The sequence below is a fragment of the Trachemys scripta genome, chromosome 1 (assembly GCF_013100865.1).
Source record: "Trachemys scripta elegans isolate TJP31775 chromosome 1, CAS_Tse_1.0, whole genome shotgun sequence".
Taxonomy (NCBI): Eukaryota; Metazoa; Chordata; order Testudines; family Emydidae; genus Trachemys; species Trachemys scripta.
The window spans coordinates 177,275,308-177,293,584 of NC_048298.1; the positions used below are offsets into that span (position 1 = coordinate 177,275,308).

Here is an 18,277-nt window from a genome sequence, read left to right on the forward strand (position 1 = left end):
AAAGATATGGTGGTGAGAATGAAAGCTCTAGAAATCTGACATTGCCCATATTAGTTTATACAGTAATATTACTCGGTTAAGTGAAAAACTCAAGCATGTACCAATGTATATCTAGACTATTAGAACAGATGAGAAGCCACTGTACATTATTTTTTGCCCACCCATAAAGGTGTATATAATTACACAATGGGGTCCTGGCCCAAGACTCAGGCACTTTGATAATACAAATAATGAACGAATGAATACAATAAATAAATATTGCCAGCCTGAACCCCTTACTCACACTGGTGGACAGTTACTCTCATGAGTAATCCTATTGTCTACAGTGGAACTACTCATATAAATAGTTGGTTACCAGCATTAGGAAGAGGTTTGCACGTTAGGCCCCAACACATGAGCAAAAACTATCTAAGTTTTCTAAGCTACACAAATTTTAAACTAAAATCAGAAAGTAAAGGTTATTTTTAAAAGAATAATGACAGTGACAGTGTAATTATATTTAGTAGGGACATATAAATTGTTTTGCAAAACAATACAAGTGGATCTGAAACTTTGCCTGTCTCTTGAAGTAAACAGAACTGATCCCAACCCATCATCGTATTTATGTTTTAGCTTACGAAGAAGTGCTCCATTGCTGCTTCATTCTCTCTTCCTTGCTACACTATTGAATACAAGGACAGATTTAGATGTGGTGCAAGAGGATCCATCTCCACTGCATTCACTGGGGTTGCATCTACTCACATTTGATTGGAATTGAGACTTTTATGTCAACAATATTAGAACTGATTTAAATATAGATTGGTGAGAATCAAAAGCATAATTAGATAAGGAGAGAACCTAAAAAATTTTTTAAAAAGGAGGCTGTGTTACAAATCAGAAAAAAAATAGTATTTTAATCTACAGCTCCTGTCTGATCGACTATTAATGAAATTATCTCCTTAAAGGTCAAAATGCTAATTAGGACATTTTCTTTGGTGATAAATCAGAGATGTGTAACATATGATTAGATCAGCTTTTTCTAGAATTCAATTACCCTTTTCTTTCATTTTTAAAATACAAGAGAGGATTCAAAAATATAAACTGACGTTAGTAACATTTAATATTTTTCTTTCTTAGACTAGGTACAAAATTAGCTTAAGAGTTCAGGTTTACATAAATTTATTCAAAGATTAATTTCCATTTAAAATATAATTCATCAATAAAACAGCAAATGCATAATCACACTAATTAACCAATATTATTTAAGTACTAAAAGGACGCTTACATTACACTTTAACTGACATATATTTCAAATGAATACAACATTTACTAATATCCAATATAAATTAAAATATATTGTATCTTTCTAAAATACCATGGTCAATGCCTATTAATCTATATACTGTGTACTTGTATGTAATCCATATATAAGTGACAAAAATACCTATAATGATACAAGTTTATTTTTAGTTAAATTTTGAACAAAGACAGATATCTAGGCATGTAGGAAGTCCTACAAAAAAATACAATGACATAAATCCAGCTATTTACCCTCAAGAAAAATAACCAATCAATGATATCAAACCAAACCCCATCATACACAAATACCAGCTCTTAGCTCACTCACCTCCACCACTTCCAACAAACTAAATTAGTGTATCCTCAAGATCAATACATTTGGGCTGTCTCAGAGCAAAGGAGCAGAGAATTCCAAAGCTGAGGGCACTCACAGAGAATGACCCCCTCGGTTGCTTAATTCCTTTTAAAGTGAGGCAGGTGATTTAGCTAGGAAAAAAAACATTCATTTTGGGTCAAACTGAAAATATATTATTTCAGAATTTTTGAAAAATAATTTTGAAAATAAATATTTTGACTTTTTGGATCCCCCTCCCCCACTCAACATGGACAATTCAGTAAAAGTGACGTGAATTTGCAGCACGTTTTTGTGTCACCAAATCTTAGGGTGACCAGACAGCAAGTGTGAAAAATCTGGACGGGGTGGGAAAGTAATTGGCGCCTATTTAAGACACAGCTCCAAATATCGGGACTGTCCCTATACAATCGGGACATCTGGTCACCCTACAAAATCTGCATTTTTCACTTAAAATTTTTGGCCAAATACATTTGTCCAGCAAAGCCATAGAAAGCATTATGTGCAGTGCTACATACAACCATTGTTTTATGTGCATAACAGTATCAAACCTGTTAGGTTAGAAAAATATAGCCCAGACTCTACTTACCTTGATAAAAATAAATGGAAACCTTTTAGTGGAATCTCTTGCAGCTTACAGTTATAAAATATTTATGGTGCAGGTCTTTGCAATACTTGTACCTAGCACCCCGCAAACTTACACCACCAGCACATGCTTTATTGTTTGAGAGCAATTTATACAAACTGCACAATAAGTAGAAAATGGCCACAGTATTCTAACTGAAAGATGTTTACTGAGGAGATTTATGAATGTCAGAATAGAAATGGTGGTCCAAAAAATGATTGTGATACAAGGAACATACATGATCCTATGCTGCAGCTGTTGGAGAGAGACCCACTATCTTCCTTCTCCTTCACCACAGCTATGCATGGATTCTAAGCCTCCTAATCAACTTGGGTTGCTTTCGGTCACCTTCAGGGTCACCTTGATTAGTAGAACTTTTTCTGACTAGTGCACTCTTATATAACTTAATGAAGAAACCAAAGAGGTCAGTTGGTTCCACACACCTCTCTACTCATGAGAATTGGTTGACTTATGTTGACTTATGTTGACTTCAATGGGCCAGGCTATTGAGCCAGACTTCATGTCCCATAATGCATCGTGACTATGGGTCTTCATGATGCACTGCATCTTCTCACCAAGAGAAACAGTGGTGAATTATAGAATATCAGGTTTGGAAGGGACCTCAGGAGGTCATCTAATCCAACCCCCTGCTCAAAGCAGGACCAATTCCCAACTAAATCATCCCAGCCAGGGCTTTGTCAAGCCTGACCTTAAAAACCTCTAAGGAAGGAGATTCCACCATTACCCTAGGTAACCCATTCCAGTGCTTCACCACCCTCCTAGTGAAAAAGTTTTTCCCTAATATCCAACCTAAACCTCCCCCACTGCAACTTGAGATCATTACTCCTTGTTCTGTCATCTGCTACCACTGAGAACAGTCTAGATCCATCCTCTTTGGAACCCCCCTTTCAGGAAGTTGAAAGCAGCTATCAAATCTCCCCTCATTCTTCTCTTCTGCAGACTAAACAATCCTAGTTCCCTCAGCCTCTCCTCATAAGTCATGTGCTCCAGCCCCCTAATCATTTTTGTTGCCCTCCGCTGGACTCGTTCCAATTTTTCCACATCCTTCTTGTATGGGGCCCAAAAGTGGACACGGTACTCCAGCAGATCCCTCACCAATGTCAAATACAGGGGAATGATCACGTCCCTCGATCTGCTAGCAATGCTCCTACTTATACAGCCCAAAATGCTGTTAGCCTTCTTGGCAACAAGGGCACACTGTCGACTCATATCCAGCTTCTCGTCCACTGTAACACCTAGGTCCTTTTCTGCAGAATTGCTGCCTAACCACTCGGTCCCTAGTCTGTAGCAGTGCATGGGAGTCTTCCGTCCTAAGTGCAGGACTCTGCACTTGTCCTTGTTGAACCTCATCAGGTTTCTTTTGGCCCAATCCTCTAATTTGTCTAGGTCCCTCTGTATCCTGTCCCTACTCTCCAGTGTATCTACCATTCCTCCCAGTTTAGTGTCATCTGCAAACTTGCTGAGAGTGCACTCCATGACATTCTTCAGATCATTAATGAAGGTATTGAACAAACCGGCCCTAGGACCAGCCCTTGGGGCACTCCGCTTGATATCAGCTGCTAACTAGACATGGAGCCATTGATCACTACCCGTTGAGCCCGATGATCTAGCCAGCTTTCTATCCACTTTATAGTCCATTTATCCAGCCCATACTTCTTTAACATGCTGGCAAAAATACTGTGGGAGACCGTATCAAAAGCTTTGCTAAAGTCAAGGAATAACACATCCACTACTTTCCCCTCATCCACAGACCCAGTTATCTCATCATAGAAGGCAATTAGGTTAGTCAGGCATGACTTGCCCTTGGTGAATCCATGCTGACTGTTCCTGATCACTTTCCTCTCCTCTAAGTGCTTCAGAATTGATTCCTTGAGGACCTGCTCCATTATTTTTCCAGGGACTGAGATGAGGCTGACTGGCCTGTAGTTCCCTGGATCCTCCTCCTTCCCTTTTTTTAAAGATGGGTACTACATTAGCCTTTTTGCAGTCATCCGGGACCTCTCCCGATCACCATGAGTTTTCAAAGATAATGGCCAATGGCTCTTGCAATCACATCTGCCAATACCTTTAGCACCCTCGGAAGCAGCGCATCCGGCCCCAGGGATTTGTGCTCATTCAGCTTTTCTAAATAGTCCCAAACCACTTCTTTCTCCTCAGAGGGCTGGTCACCTCCCCACCATGCTGTTCTGCCCAGTGCAGCAGTCTGGGAGCTGACCTTGTTCGTGAAGACAGAGGCAAAAAAAGCATTTAGTACATGAGCTTTTTTTCACATACTCTCACTAGGTTGCCTCCCTCATTCAATAAGAGGACCCACACTTTCCTTGACTTTCTTCTTGTTGCTAACATACCTGAAGAAACCCTTCTTGTTATTCTTAACATCTCTTGCTAGCTGCAACTACACATGTGATTTGGTTTTCCTGATTTCATTCCTGCATGCCTGAGCAATATTTTTATACTCCTTCCTGATCATTTGTCCAGTTTTCCACTTCTTGTAATCCAAGAGGTCAACATTTTCCTTGACTTCCACCCCCCCCCCCCCCCCCACACACATTTTCTGATAAAGTGTTTTCCTAATGGCAACTTTGGCTGAAATCCACTCCTGTGCAAAGAGCATAAGACCTATGCACCACTTAAACCCACAAACTAGGGTTTAGGTGAGATTAAGTGAGGCATAGACTTTATGCTAGTTCTCTGCACAGGGGTAAATTTCACCCTTTGGGAGCAGAGACCAAGACTCTTGCTCCTTATCCATGACTGGTAATAATGTTTGTGATGGATTGAGTCACAGAAACCCCCTTGGGTCTGTCACCCGATGTTATGAGACTACCTCTGAGCCAGTTTTCACTGCCAGTTTGGGCCTCCAGAACCCTGCCTTTTTGAGCCAGACATGCCAGTCTGCTCTAACACAGACCCAGGGTCTGAACCACGCGCCCCAAAGCTGCAGACTTAACTGAAAACAGCTTAGCAAGTGCTCCTGTCCCTAGTACCCAGACACCCAGCTCCCAATGGGATCCAAACCCCAAATAAATCTGTTTTACTCTGTATAAAGCTTATATAGGGTAAACTCATAAACTTTATAACACTGACAGAGAGATATGCACAGCTGTTTGCTCCTCCAGGTATTACTTACTTAATCTGGGTTAATTAATAAGCAAAAGTGATTTTATTAAATATAAAAGGTAGGATTTCAGTGGTTCCAAATAATAACAGACAGAACAAAGTAAATTACCAAGCAAAATAAAACAAAGCATGCAAGTCTAAGCTTAATACATTCAGAAACTGATTACAGATGAAATCTCACCCCCAGACATGTTCCAATAAACTTATTTCACAGATTGGACTCCTTCCTAGTCTGGGTCCAGCAATCACTCACACTCCTGTAGTTACTGTCCTTTGTTCCAGTTTCTTTCAGGCATCTCTTGGGGGAGGAAAGGCCATCTCTTGAGCCAGCTAAAGACAAAATGGAGAGGCTTCCAGGGCCTTTTATATTCTCTCTCTCTCTCGTGAGCAGAAACCTCTTTGTTCTTCTGGGCAAAGTCATAGCAACAAAATGAAGTTTGTAGCCACCTGGGCAAGTCACATGTCCATGAATTATTCAGGTTTTTTCAGGCCAACGCCATTGTTTACATGTTAGTTTGAATATTCCCAGGAAAGCTCAGATGTGGACTGGCGTCTCCCAAAGTCCATTGTCAGTTAAGTGTTTCTTGATTGGGCACTTACTGAGAATAGTCCTTTCTCAAGAAGCTGATCAAATGCTTCACTGAGGCTACTTAGAATCAAACACATTGAGATACAAGTACATAGCCAATATTCATAACTTCAAATACAAAAATGATACACACATACAGACAGCATAATCATAACCAGCAAACTACAACCTTTCCATAGACACCCACTTGACCTCCTCTGTACAAGACCTGGTGCAACCATAGGACCCTGGTTGCAACATTGATCTATACGGTCACAGTTCATGTCAATAATGTCACAATGTTGTCATACAGAGACGCTTTCCTCAAAAACCCAGGATGTCTTCTTAGAAAGCCTCAGATAGTACCTGTTCGCCAACTAAATTAAGCATAATAGTTACTTTTTCATTAGTTAAACAAATTATGTTTCATATTCATTATTAAATTTATTAGGACCAGACTATGCATATGTATACATATATAAACTCTGAGACTAGATAGCCTCCCTTTAACTGTTAATGTTTATTAATATATGATGTACTTCTCTTTCACAGTTTTGTTGAAGTTTAATATGTATGTCAATATATGTAAAATATTATTTCTAATATTCTCTCGACTCCCAGGTTATCATACTAATTGGATAATATAGTTAACCACCAAGATGGTAATGGAAATAGTATATAGGAATATTGTATTGAGATTTTCTGGGCACATTATATTCTAAATAAACCAACACGGTGAATAACTCCTATAACCTCTGTAACTGATCAGAAGTGAGTCAGTTGCCTGGGCTAAGCTGCATTGCACTAAAGAAAAAAATGAAAAAATATTAAAATTATACCTAGGGCAACAACTATTGTTTGTAACTCATTACATGACAGAGCAATCCTGAGTAAATTTGAGATACTAACAAAAACCATTAGTAATACAACTATAAAATTTCTTTTCTCTGCTCTATTTCTGCTAGTCTCCTGTGTGTATTTTTGTGAGCTGTGTTAGTTTTGTTTTGTGACAAGACCGTTTTTGTTGGCAAAACACACTTTTTGCTTATTGTGAAATTAACGAAACCAATCAAAATAAACTCCAGATACTTTCTACACAGTTGCAAAGCCGGCAAAAAAGCAAGTTTTACTCCTTATTATTTAGGTAAAAGTACAAACTCATTCTCAATGTTCCTTCTTTATTGGTCTCCCCACATCTTAGCTTTTCTCTCTTCTCCCTGTTGACAATGCCCGTAACAGAAGTAATTTCAAAACTGCTGTGCCAACCATACCACTCCAAATCTCTTCACTAGGTTTCCAGTCTCTCTGTAGCATATATAAGCTTCTCTCCCTCACTTTCAGAGCCCTGAATAACATCCTCATACTATAACAGCTATATACTCATTGCTTCCTATTTTGCCCTTTCACTCCATTTGTTTCTCCATCAAAACCTGAGTTATGAGTTGCATTTTGAAACAGTTAAGTAGTTGATGATATCACTTTCCTGTAGTAAAGCAGTAATGTAGATCCTTGGTTTGCTCTGAGACCAAGATTTTCAAAAGTGACTAGCTATTTGAGTGCCTCATCTTTGAATGCCCATCTTTTATGAATTTCAGAGGTGGAGAGCTCCACACTCTGAAAATCAGGTCCATTTCAAGAGTCTCAAGATGGGAAACCAAACATTCAGGCATACAATGTTACTAGTCACTTTTGAAAATTCTTGTCCTTGAAAGAGTGTAAGCATTTCAGGAGAAACACAGAACTTGGAAATCTGATCTAGGCAAGGGAAAAGCCTTTCAGATCACATTTAAGACAATGAGAAATTGGAACAGTAAAACCACAGAAAAGTTATCAATAGTAAGTGTTGGGTATAGTCTGCCACTAGTTGAGTTTTTAAGAGCAAAATCTGCTTTAAAATTTTCAACACCCTCTATATTAAGCATTTGTAACAAACCATGTGATCCCATACCTGGCTGTGCCAGACCTCAAAGTGCAGTGGAAGCACTAGGTTACCACTGTATGAGGGGCAAGGCAGCAGAAACTCCATATGAAATAATTCTACGCTATATTGCTCAGGGGTCAGGCTGGAAAAAATAGCTGATGGAATTCTGAAACTCCACTCACAGTAGCAGCTAAATGTCATGGGCCAAGAGTAAAAGGTTCACTGGTAAGAGGCAAATTTTGAAGTCTTGCTTAACTGCAGACTGTGTTTCTTTGGCTAGCTAAGTTAAATGTTGCATTTAAAGAGGTTTCTTTTCATTCTACCCTTTCTCTTGGGAGATTCTTCCTCTCCTCTCTCTTTTCTTCCTCCTCCTCTTGTTGCTCCCCCCATCTTGTCTCCCTACTCCCCACTCCAATGGGAAGAACTCTGGCAGGAACTCTTTTTATTGCTTTCTCATCACCACCACCACCATAATTTGTCCAGTCAAGCAATGATCCCTCCGCTGGCAGCAGTGCATGGAATCACTGCCTGGGGCTTTTATGTCCAGGCCCAGGCAGCTGTAATTTTGAAGTTTCACGCTCCTAGCTCTGGTTGGCCAGTGTTGGTGACAAGGATGAGAAGGGGGTGGAGTAAGATAGCAAAAGTCTTTCGGAAGTATGGGTACCGCATATGGGCAAGTACTGTTTCCGAGCCCTGTGTCACTGCTCACTACAGAGCTGAGATTTTGGACAACTTTTGCCATGGAACTTGTTCTAGAAGACCTGGTGGGACATAGCCAGTGAGTCTGTACATAGTGTGGAGCCACTGGGTTACATTTCCTCACCGGAAAGTGAGACACAGTCATTATACCTTTCCATCCACTGAGACAAGTTGCCACAGCTTGTCTGCACAGAACTTATATTTGGATTGGGGAAGGATTCCATGCTCCCGAAAACATTATTATTTCTTGACAAAATCGTTTCACTTGGGCATTCCTTGTGGGATCACAATTTGTCCCTTGATTTCTACAGACCAGATTCTGCCACCCTTACACTAAATAGCAATAATGTCGGTGGGTTAACTCGTGGTATAAGGAGTCATAATTCCAGTGTTAACTGCACCTTTGCCCCCTCCATTGTCTTCCCTTTAGGTCTCAGCCCTTCAACCATCACCTCACCATATCCTGAGTTTGCAGTCCCCCTGCAATTCATTGTGTTTATCCTAACAGGTCTGATCTTAGTCCAACACCTGTTGTTTGCTTTACATCAAAGACAATGACAGGGTTACTAGTGACCAGCTATCTTTCACAAAGCATGATACATTTATTTTAAGACAAAAGTATTACAGAGAAAACATACAATAAACCAGCAAACAGTCTATCCACATGCTAAACTTACTAGGTGCCACCCATCTTCTATATGGAGATCCTAGCAGGTATTAGCAGGTTCCAGACTTTCCAACAAGGGTTTACCCCAGGGGTCGGCAACGTTTGGCGCGCGGCTAGCCAGGGTAAGCACGCTGGCGGGCCGGGCCAGTTTATTTACCTGCTGACACGGCAGGTTCAGCCAATCGCGGCCCCCACTGGCCGCGGTTCATCGTTCCGGGCCAATGGGGGTGGCGAGAAGCGGCGCGGGTGAGGGATGTGCTGGCCGCGGCTTCCCGCCGTCCCCATTGGCCCGGGACAGCAAACCGCGGCCAGTGGGGGCCATGATCGGCCGAACCTGCCACCTCAGCAGGTAAATAAACTGGCCCACCCGCCAGGGTGCTTACCCTGGTGAGCCGCGTGCCAAACGTTGCGACCCCTGCTTTACCCTCTTGGTTACAACCTCATGTTAGTTCTTGGATCCAGATGGGGGGCATTCAACCAATTCAGGCTGATCATTCTTTGGGGATTAGCCCTGCTTTGAGCTAGATGACCTCCTGAGGTCCCTTCCAACCCTGATTCTATGATTTGTCTAAGACCTCAGCCAGTCTATGCAGTTCTCCCCAGGGCCTGGTACTTCTCTGGAGTTGTTTAACTGATCCAGGATTTGCAATAATTACCCCCCCGCCCACTGATTTTAGTTGTTGGGGGAAGTCCAATAACTCTCTCCCAGGGGGCTAGAATACATTATCAGGTCACAAAGACAGAGATAACATTTAAAGATACAAAAGTTTCTGACTAATCCCTGGACCCACAGTGCCTGGCACTTCTCAACATAATAGTCTTTAGAAGTTTCCATGATTCCAAGATCTTGTCAGAAAATGGTCCTATTCCTTTCTTTTAATTTGAGTGGATGGTCCAAAGTAGCATCTCACAAAATGTAAGTGGATTCCTTGGGGAAGACTCTCCTAGGGAAGAATCAAACAATTTACCTGAAAACGAAACAGAGATTATTCATTTTTTTTAAATTAATGGATATTTTTCACTTAGGATTAAACAGAAGCTGGGCTACCTTTTGTTGGATATTCAATTGATAGGTCTATTTTTACTGGGAATCAATGAACCAGCAACAAAGGAAGAATACCAGGCTGCTTCAGTATGCTACATATAAGCTTAACATATACCAAACTACATACATTTTATTTGCAAACACAATTCTGCTAGAATATTACCCTGAAAAAATCTGTAATAATTTCTCTCTTTAAAAGAGGGGTAGTGATATACAGGGTTAGTCTTATGGGTGGACGACATGGGCGACTGCCTCGGGTCCTGTGGTTGGGGGGGGGGGCGGCACCATGGTCAAGAGACTGCAGAAGAGCCATGCTGAGACGGGTGGCAGGGAGAGGAAATAAAGGGGGCTGCAGGGCAGGAGCTCACACGTTTCTCCTCTCTACTTTCCCAACAGCATGACACATGCAGTGCCACCGCCACTCCACCTGCAGCTGCTCTGCCTGCTGTGCAGCCACCCCCTGCTTGTGGAGCAGTAATGAAAGGACACCAAAGAAAGATCAGCCAGGGTGCCATTTTCCCTAAGGCTGGCCCTGGTGGTATAGCAGTGAGAGACTGTATGGTGGAGTGGACAGGGACTTTTGAGATATGGGTTCTAATCAAAATTAGAAGTCATTACAGCTGGGCAAACACTGTGCTAATAATTATCTGTTCGTGTGTATGAGACATAAGAAGGGAGAGAAGATAGCTGAGGTGAGCAAAGTTACATGATAAATTGTGGAACCATATGAGAGAGCTTATTTATCACATGGCTCTGCAGTTTATTACATGATATCACCATCATCTAGGTACTATACATATTATCTATCTGTAAAAATATACAAACACATACATGGCACATCCTTTGCCACTGTAAAGTAAAAAGAGATATGTGCTTGTTCTTGCCCAAATTGGTGAAGGGTACAGTAAGCAAAATAATGTTTGTCTTTTGATAAAGTTTTCATAAGAGGTCGAACTCTCAGAAATGATGATTTTAGAAAAACAAATCCTCTGAAAGTCATAAAGGATTACACTATTTAAAAATGCTTTGCTTTGGCTTAGCCATTAAGATCAAGTCTGTTTGATGTAAACTTAGCATATTTGGGCTGGAACATCTATTCTTATCATGTTTAGTTTAAAAAAAATGAATTTCTTTTTGAATTATGTGATGTGTGCTTTAAGATATTACTGTATCATTTTTCCAGCTCTAACTACCCAGTTCTGCAAACACTTACTCAGATAAGTAATCCTTACTGTGTGAGTAGTCCCATTGACTTTAAATTGTTTGCAGGATGGAGCCTACAGCATATGGTATATCATTATTTTGTCCTTTCTGAACTGTTTTTGGCACATAGTGTATCTTTCTCTGGCACATATCAATACATTTCAATGAAGGAAAAGTTATTTGGAGAAACTTTCTGGAGAGCCATCTCATATAATAAAAATTACATGGATAGTTCATGAACAACAAAATACCCAAGCAAAATAAATGTATATGCAAAAAATAACTGACCAGCTCTTAGTAGTGCACTTATTATCAGAATACTATATTATGAAATTAGATATAAAATTATCTAGTCTTCTCCAAATTTTAAATATCTATGGCTGCAGACTTAAAACCCTTAAAAAGAACTTGGATAAAGAACTTAAGAACTGAATATGGGCTAGGCTCCAACATCAAGTGTTAGTTAGTGACACCCCTTTGACTCTGCGCTGAACCCACATCTGAGGTAAAGGTGGCTGTTGTTTCATCAAAGTGCTGAATGACAACATTTGTTTGTAATGGGAAGAGAGGTGGTAAGCTAACAGTAGTTTTCATATGTGGATGGGTGTCTCCTATTGTGGTTAGACTGGAAACCTGGCCTTGGACAATTTTTTCTACTGGTTAGTTGTCGAAAGCGGGGGGCGGAATTAAATCCTTTCAGGTTTCAATTGAATGAGGTTGCAGCCTCCACTTGAACCAAATTTATTTTATAGGGTCTTCATTCCTGCTATATCTGAGTCAACTAGACCTATAATGAAAATGTAGCTGCAAATTACTTGGTTTTTTGGAGTTTGCTTGGCTCCCTCCACTCAGTTCTGGCAGAGTTCTGAAACCAAACAGTGGCTTTATAAACCTGCCAAATCTGACACACCTTTTATTGACCTCACATACTATGCTAGAATTAATAGCACAACTGTACCACTCATCAGCATGCACAGGGCCAGTGCAAAGCAAAAGCACAGCTTAAGTTCCATTTACACTGTTATTCTGAAGGTTTAAGTGGTACTTACTGCAGGTGATGGAAAGACTGTGGGCTGACCAGGAACAATCGGTCATTTGGGGCTAATGGAGATAAGCCCTCTCAATAATTTCAGATGTATGACAAATTGTACATATATGGTACACTGTAGACCAGTGGTTCTCAAAGCCGGTCCGCCGTTTGTTCAGGGAAAGCCCCTGCCGGGCCGGGCTGATTTGTTTACCTGGCATGTCCGCAGATTCGGCCGATTGTGGCTTCCACTGGCCACAGTTCACCACTCCAGGCCACTGGGGGCTGCGGGAAGCAGCGGCCAGCACATCCCTCGACCCGTGCCACTTCCCGCAGCCCCCAGTGGCCTGGAGTGGCAAACTGCGGCCAGTGGGAGCCGCAATCGGCCGAATCTGCGGACGCGCCAGGTAAACAAACCGGCCCGGCCTGTCAGAGGCTTTCCCTGAATAAGCGGCAGACCGGCTTTGAGAACCACTGCTGTAGACCATGTTTCATTATATAATGCCTGCATCTGTAATTTTCACTCCATGCATCTGAAAAAGTGAGGGTTTTTTACCCACAAAAGCTTATGCCCAAATAAATCTGTTAGTCTTTAAGGTGCCACCAGACTCCTTGTTGTTTTTTGTGGATACAGACTAACACGGCTACCCCCTGATACTGTAGTCACTGTGGAGTGTGGCTCAGGTAGTGGCTGGGGGTGCAGTACCAACTGCTGCCATCAGGGCTCTGTTAGAGCTGAAGTTGCTGAAACTCTTGGAGGCTACACCCAGATGGCACTGGGTCTCCTGGCCTTGCAACACAGTTTGAAGCCAGCAGAGGGACGAGGCATGCAGCAGGAATGTTACTTCTCATTCTTATTAGCCTCACAGAAGTAACTTCTAGGGTTCTTTGCACTTGTTTTGTCCAGTTTCCAGCCCCCGGGGACTGGGATCACATGGCTTCCAAGCAGCTTAGGGAAGAGGCATAGGATAGGGAATAATCGTTCCTGTTGGCTATTTTCCATTAGTCATGCAGAGGCAGCTTATAGAGCTTTCTCCACATGCTCGCTGCAGCCACAGTCCTTCCTTGCTGTCTCTGTTCCATATCTGTCAATAAGTATGGGTATTTGTGAGCTGGGAAAGATGGTGACAGTTGGGGAGTGAAGTATCAGAGGGGTAGCCATGTTAGTCTGGATCTGTAAAAAGTGACAAAGAGTCCTGTGGCACCTTATAGACTAACAGACATATTGGAGCATAAGCTTTCGTGGGTCAATATTCACTTCGTCAGATGCATGTGAATTAGGGGTACCATTGTTGTGGCCCCATGTGGCAGGTAGGATTTTAGACAGCTTACGGTCCTTTTTCCTTTGTAGAGAGGTGAAGTGTGTAATGTAGATCTCTTGTCTTATTTTAGTAAAGTTCGTTTGTGTGGAAGGTTGGTTATGCAACAAACCTCGATGCCAACTCTGCCCACATATCTACACCAGTGACACCATCACAGGACCTAACCAGATCAGCCACAACATCACTGGTTCATTCACCTGCACGTTCACCAATGTAATATATGCCATCATGTGCCAGAAATGTCCCTCTGCTATGTACATCGGCCAAACTGGACAGTCCTTACATAAAAGGATAAATGGACACAAGTCAGATATTAGGAATGGCAATATACAAAAACCTGTAGGAGAACACTTCAACCTCCCTGGCCACACAATAGCAGATTTAAAGGTAGCCATCCCGCAGCAAAAAAAAAAAAAAACTTCAGGAGCAGACTTCAAAGAGAAACTGCTGAGCTTCAGTTCATTTGCAAATTTGACACCATCAGCTCAGGATTAAACAAAGACTGTGAATGACTAGCCAACTACAAAAGCAGTTTCTCCTCCCTGGGTGTTCATACCTCAACTGCTAGAAGAGGGCCTCATCCTCCCTGATTGAACTAACCTCGTTATCTCTAGACTGATTCTTGCCTGCATATTTATACCTGCCTCTGGACATTTCCACTACATGCATCCGATGAAGTGAGTATTCACCCACGAAAACTTATGCTCCAATATGTCTGTGAGTCTATAAGGTGCCACAGGACTCTTTGTCGCTTTTTGGGGAGTGAGAGGATTTCTGAACCTGAATTGGGGGGAAGTTGAGCCTCCAGGTATTGGGAGGAAGAAGTTTCAGAGCTGAGTAGAGGGATTGTTCTGAGCTATGGAGGGGTTAGGTAAGGAATGGAGGAGTTTTTCAGACTAAAGGCATAGAGTGTGTGTGTGTGTGTGTGTGTATACACGTGCACAGCAGTTGGAGTGAAGCAGGGCATGGAGCCAGTTGGGAATGCGTGTGTGGAGAAATTATTGGTGTATGTGGAGAATGAGGGAAGGACATTGAAACAGTATGAGGATTATAGGCTAAGGGATCTATTGGAGAGGAAGATGTCAGGACTAGGAGAGAACAGTAAGGAGGTAAAAGAGGGATAAATATTATTTTATTGTGCCCTGTCCTATAAGATGTTTCAGTTTACATTCTGAAAGGTGAAAAGGGCGTGTGAGACAGGAGATTACTCTTTTTTGTATTCCCTTTTTCCACAAAAACATTCCTTATCTCTCCACCCCCCCCCCCACAAAAAACCCCAAAAAACCTATTCTGTGACACTTCCCCTCACATTGATGGTTTTTCAGTTCCACAATATAAGCAACATGGAGAAGAAGAGAGGTGATGTGTGGGTGGGGAGGAGCTTGCTATTTGAAACCTAATCAATTATTTGGGGGCACCAGCCACCTCTAGCAGTCGTGTTCTCTACCCGGATGAATTTTATCCCATATTTCACAAAGAAGAAAAGGATGATTTTTTTAATCCTGTCATCGGTAAATGTGGTTGGTTATTTCAACTTGATTCAACCCCAAATATCAACTCTGACATCATCTGCAAACTGGTTTGTTTTTCCTAAAGAATTGCAGAGGCACAGTATCATTTCTTTGTATAATGGAAAGTCTATTGTAACCTTAATTATGGATGGGTACCACTTGTCTTATTTTGAAGACATAGGAACAGATCTTCAGCTCTCATGAACTGCCAATGTCCATTGTCTTAGATGGAGCTATGCCAGTTCACAATAGCTAAGGATGTGGCCCATGCTGTATAGAAAGATAATTGTGATATAATAACAGAACATTATTCAAACAACTGTATTACATTAATCATATCATATATTAGAGTAGCTAATGTATTAAAATATCTATGAAAAATGCACTGCCATACATTAAATATGGATTCCCTAGGTTTCCTTTTAATCTTTTACTATTAAGTAAAGTTAATACTAGTGGTATTTCCCTTTTTAAGTATAGAGAATGTGTGCTCATACCAGTAATATCTGTTGTGATTACTGAACCTAAAATATTATCCTAAGCTCAGTTGTGAAAAGTATGGGAAAGTTCATAAGTTGTTACAATAACTATGAAAAATAGGTCAAGTTGTTTACAACGATGAACGTTATGGATAGGTGCAGGAAAACCATACAGAGAAACTGTATTAGTTCAAACAAAACAGGCTACTGACATAAGTCAAGGACTGTGGAGAAATCATATTTTGTAAACAAGAAAATGTGAGAACAAGGTTACCTATGACAAATTTGGCCTTACAGAAAGGAATTTAATTGGTGGACAGAATAATGATGGTAAGATATGACACCGACTTTCACTCCTTTGGGAGTCTTTAAAAACAAAACAAAACATTAAAAAAATAAAAAGAATCATTTTCTCGCAGCTCATCCCCCAGTTTGCCAGCACTGCAACTCCTCTCAATTCATCTAAGGGACTTCCTTCGTAAGATGAAGGCCAGCTGGCCTTACTCTTGTTTAAAGAACTTTGTTTTCACCGGTGAGTGCTGAAAGTCATCCCATTATCATGGCATCCAGTCCTCAAGCTCACTAGTTGAGGATATCTAATTACCAGCACTGTAAAATCATGTACGATCCTGTTTTGTAGTCCCTTCCATTGCTGTGTTATTTTCTGTTTCACACTCTGTCCTCCTATCTCATCTCACTCTCTTGGTTTTCCATCAAATCTTGAAGTCAACAATACTGCATTCATCCAAATCTGCCTTATCCAAGGAGAAAGGATCCAACCAGATGATGGCTCTGAACAGATAGTAACTAACCATGTTCCAAGCAGCAGGAGTCATGGTCAATTTGCAAGCCAAAGCATCCACTTGTAACTAACCAGCATTCCAGTATTCCAAAGGCATCAACAAAAGCCATATTTCACACACCTTTTCTATTCTCCTCCACCTTTCATCTGTCTCTTAAGGACGGGATAAGTGAATGTTCCTCACATCAGGACTGAGAGTAAAATTAACCTTTTTTTCCTTTCCATCAAAGAAAGGTTGTTCTGAAAATAAGAGACTCTGATACTTTGACCACAAAAGGAGAGAGACTTTGATACGATCTGAAGTTTGTTTTGCATAATCACTCAACCACAGTTTCAATATAAATGCTTGATTTAATATCTTGTTCTTTTTTGTGTTTAATCAATAAACTTTCAACTTGAATGAATGATATTGGGTGTTTGCCAAATAACCTAGTAAAACCAAGGCCTCTGATTAAAAATAACCCCAAATCTATCTATCACTGTTTAATGTTGGACAGTGAAAGTTTATAAACACATTTAACTCTTTAGATCCTTGAAATGAATACATCATACTTTACCTAATGGTCAAAGGTCTCTTTTTAATGGCACCTACAGTACAATAATCAGGACATTTCCCTAATGTTATAGTAATTGGGATTGGGGGGTCAGAAATTCCTGAAATAACTATGCTGTCAATATTGACATGAAGCAACCAGTCTTTACATTGGGAATGCTCCTAAAGATCAGAAGAGGTTTTGCTCTACCATGGCACTCCCTCTTGCATGCTATTGTGATTTCTGTTTGTCTTTTGGTTTGTAAGACTGGTATGTAAAAATCTCTTATCATAATTGTCCATTTTGGTAACCTACTCAGATTCTTTTGACTGCTGGCAGTATTTTTTTTTTCCGTTACTTTAGCTGCAAATTCAGATGCCCAGTATACAAACGTTCACACAAGTGACAAATATGGTGGTTCCCTTTTATGATTATTAGTTGTGTATCTGGATCTGTCATTATCATTGGGTCTTTCTGGATAGCAGAGCCTACCCAACAAAAGCAAGATGGAGGAGACCCTTTCTAATAGTCACCTAACAACTTATACTTAAAGGGTAATTAAGAGACAATGCCAGAGCTCTAGCCCACTCTCCTGGGCAGCCCCCAAACCAATCTGAACTGTAGGATAGTAGTCAGGACTGGAGGAAAAAAGGAGGGGTGTGTGTTTGATGTAAGGACACAGACTATCAAAGAGAGAGAAAGAGAGACACACTCAGACACAGGAACCCATGAGAGTATCTGAAGAAGCTAAGCCTTCCTGGCTTGCCATTATGGGACAGTAATACCATGCAGGTTGGCGTTTAAAAATTAAAATCCTTTTTTCTGTAATTTTTTTTCCAGCTGTTAAATAAAATATTTTGTTTTGAGAAAGCTGCTGGTTATTCTATCACTGGTCTCTGGTTCCTGAAGGGAGGAAACAGAGGTGCCCAAAAAAGCCAAACATGCAGGGTGATAAGCAGTTAGCATACATGGGGCAATGAGCGTTTAAGGGTGGAAAAAATTGTAAACTTCACTCAAGACTGGCAAGGGCAAGCGGTCGAACACATAAGGGAGTCTATGTGTGCACTCAGATGGACCTGAAAGGTGGCAGAGATGCATATAGCC

At 41.0% G+C, this 18,277-nt stretch overlaps 1 long non-coding RNA gene across 1 annotated transcript in view; it reads right to left on the bottom strand.

The window, feature by feature from the left end:
* Positions 1–9,679: 9,679 nt before the first annotated feature.
* LOC117871129 overlaps positions 9,680–18,277 on the bottom strand; it is a 111,164-nt gene continuing 102,566 nt past the window's right edge. Inside the window, exon 3 of the long non-coding RNA XR_004644158.1 lies at positions 9,680–10,219. This is a non-coding gene — a long non-coding RNA (uncharacterized LOC117871129). The remainder of the gene's footprint in view (positions 10,220–18,277) is intronic.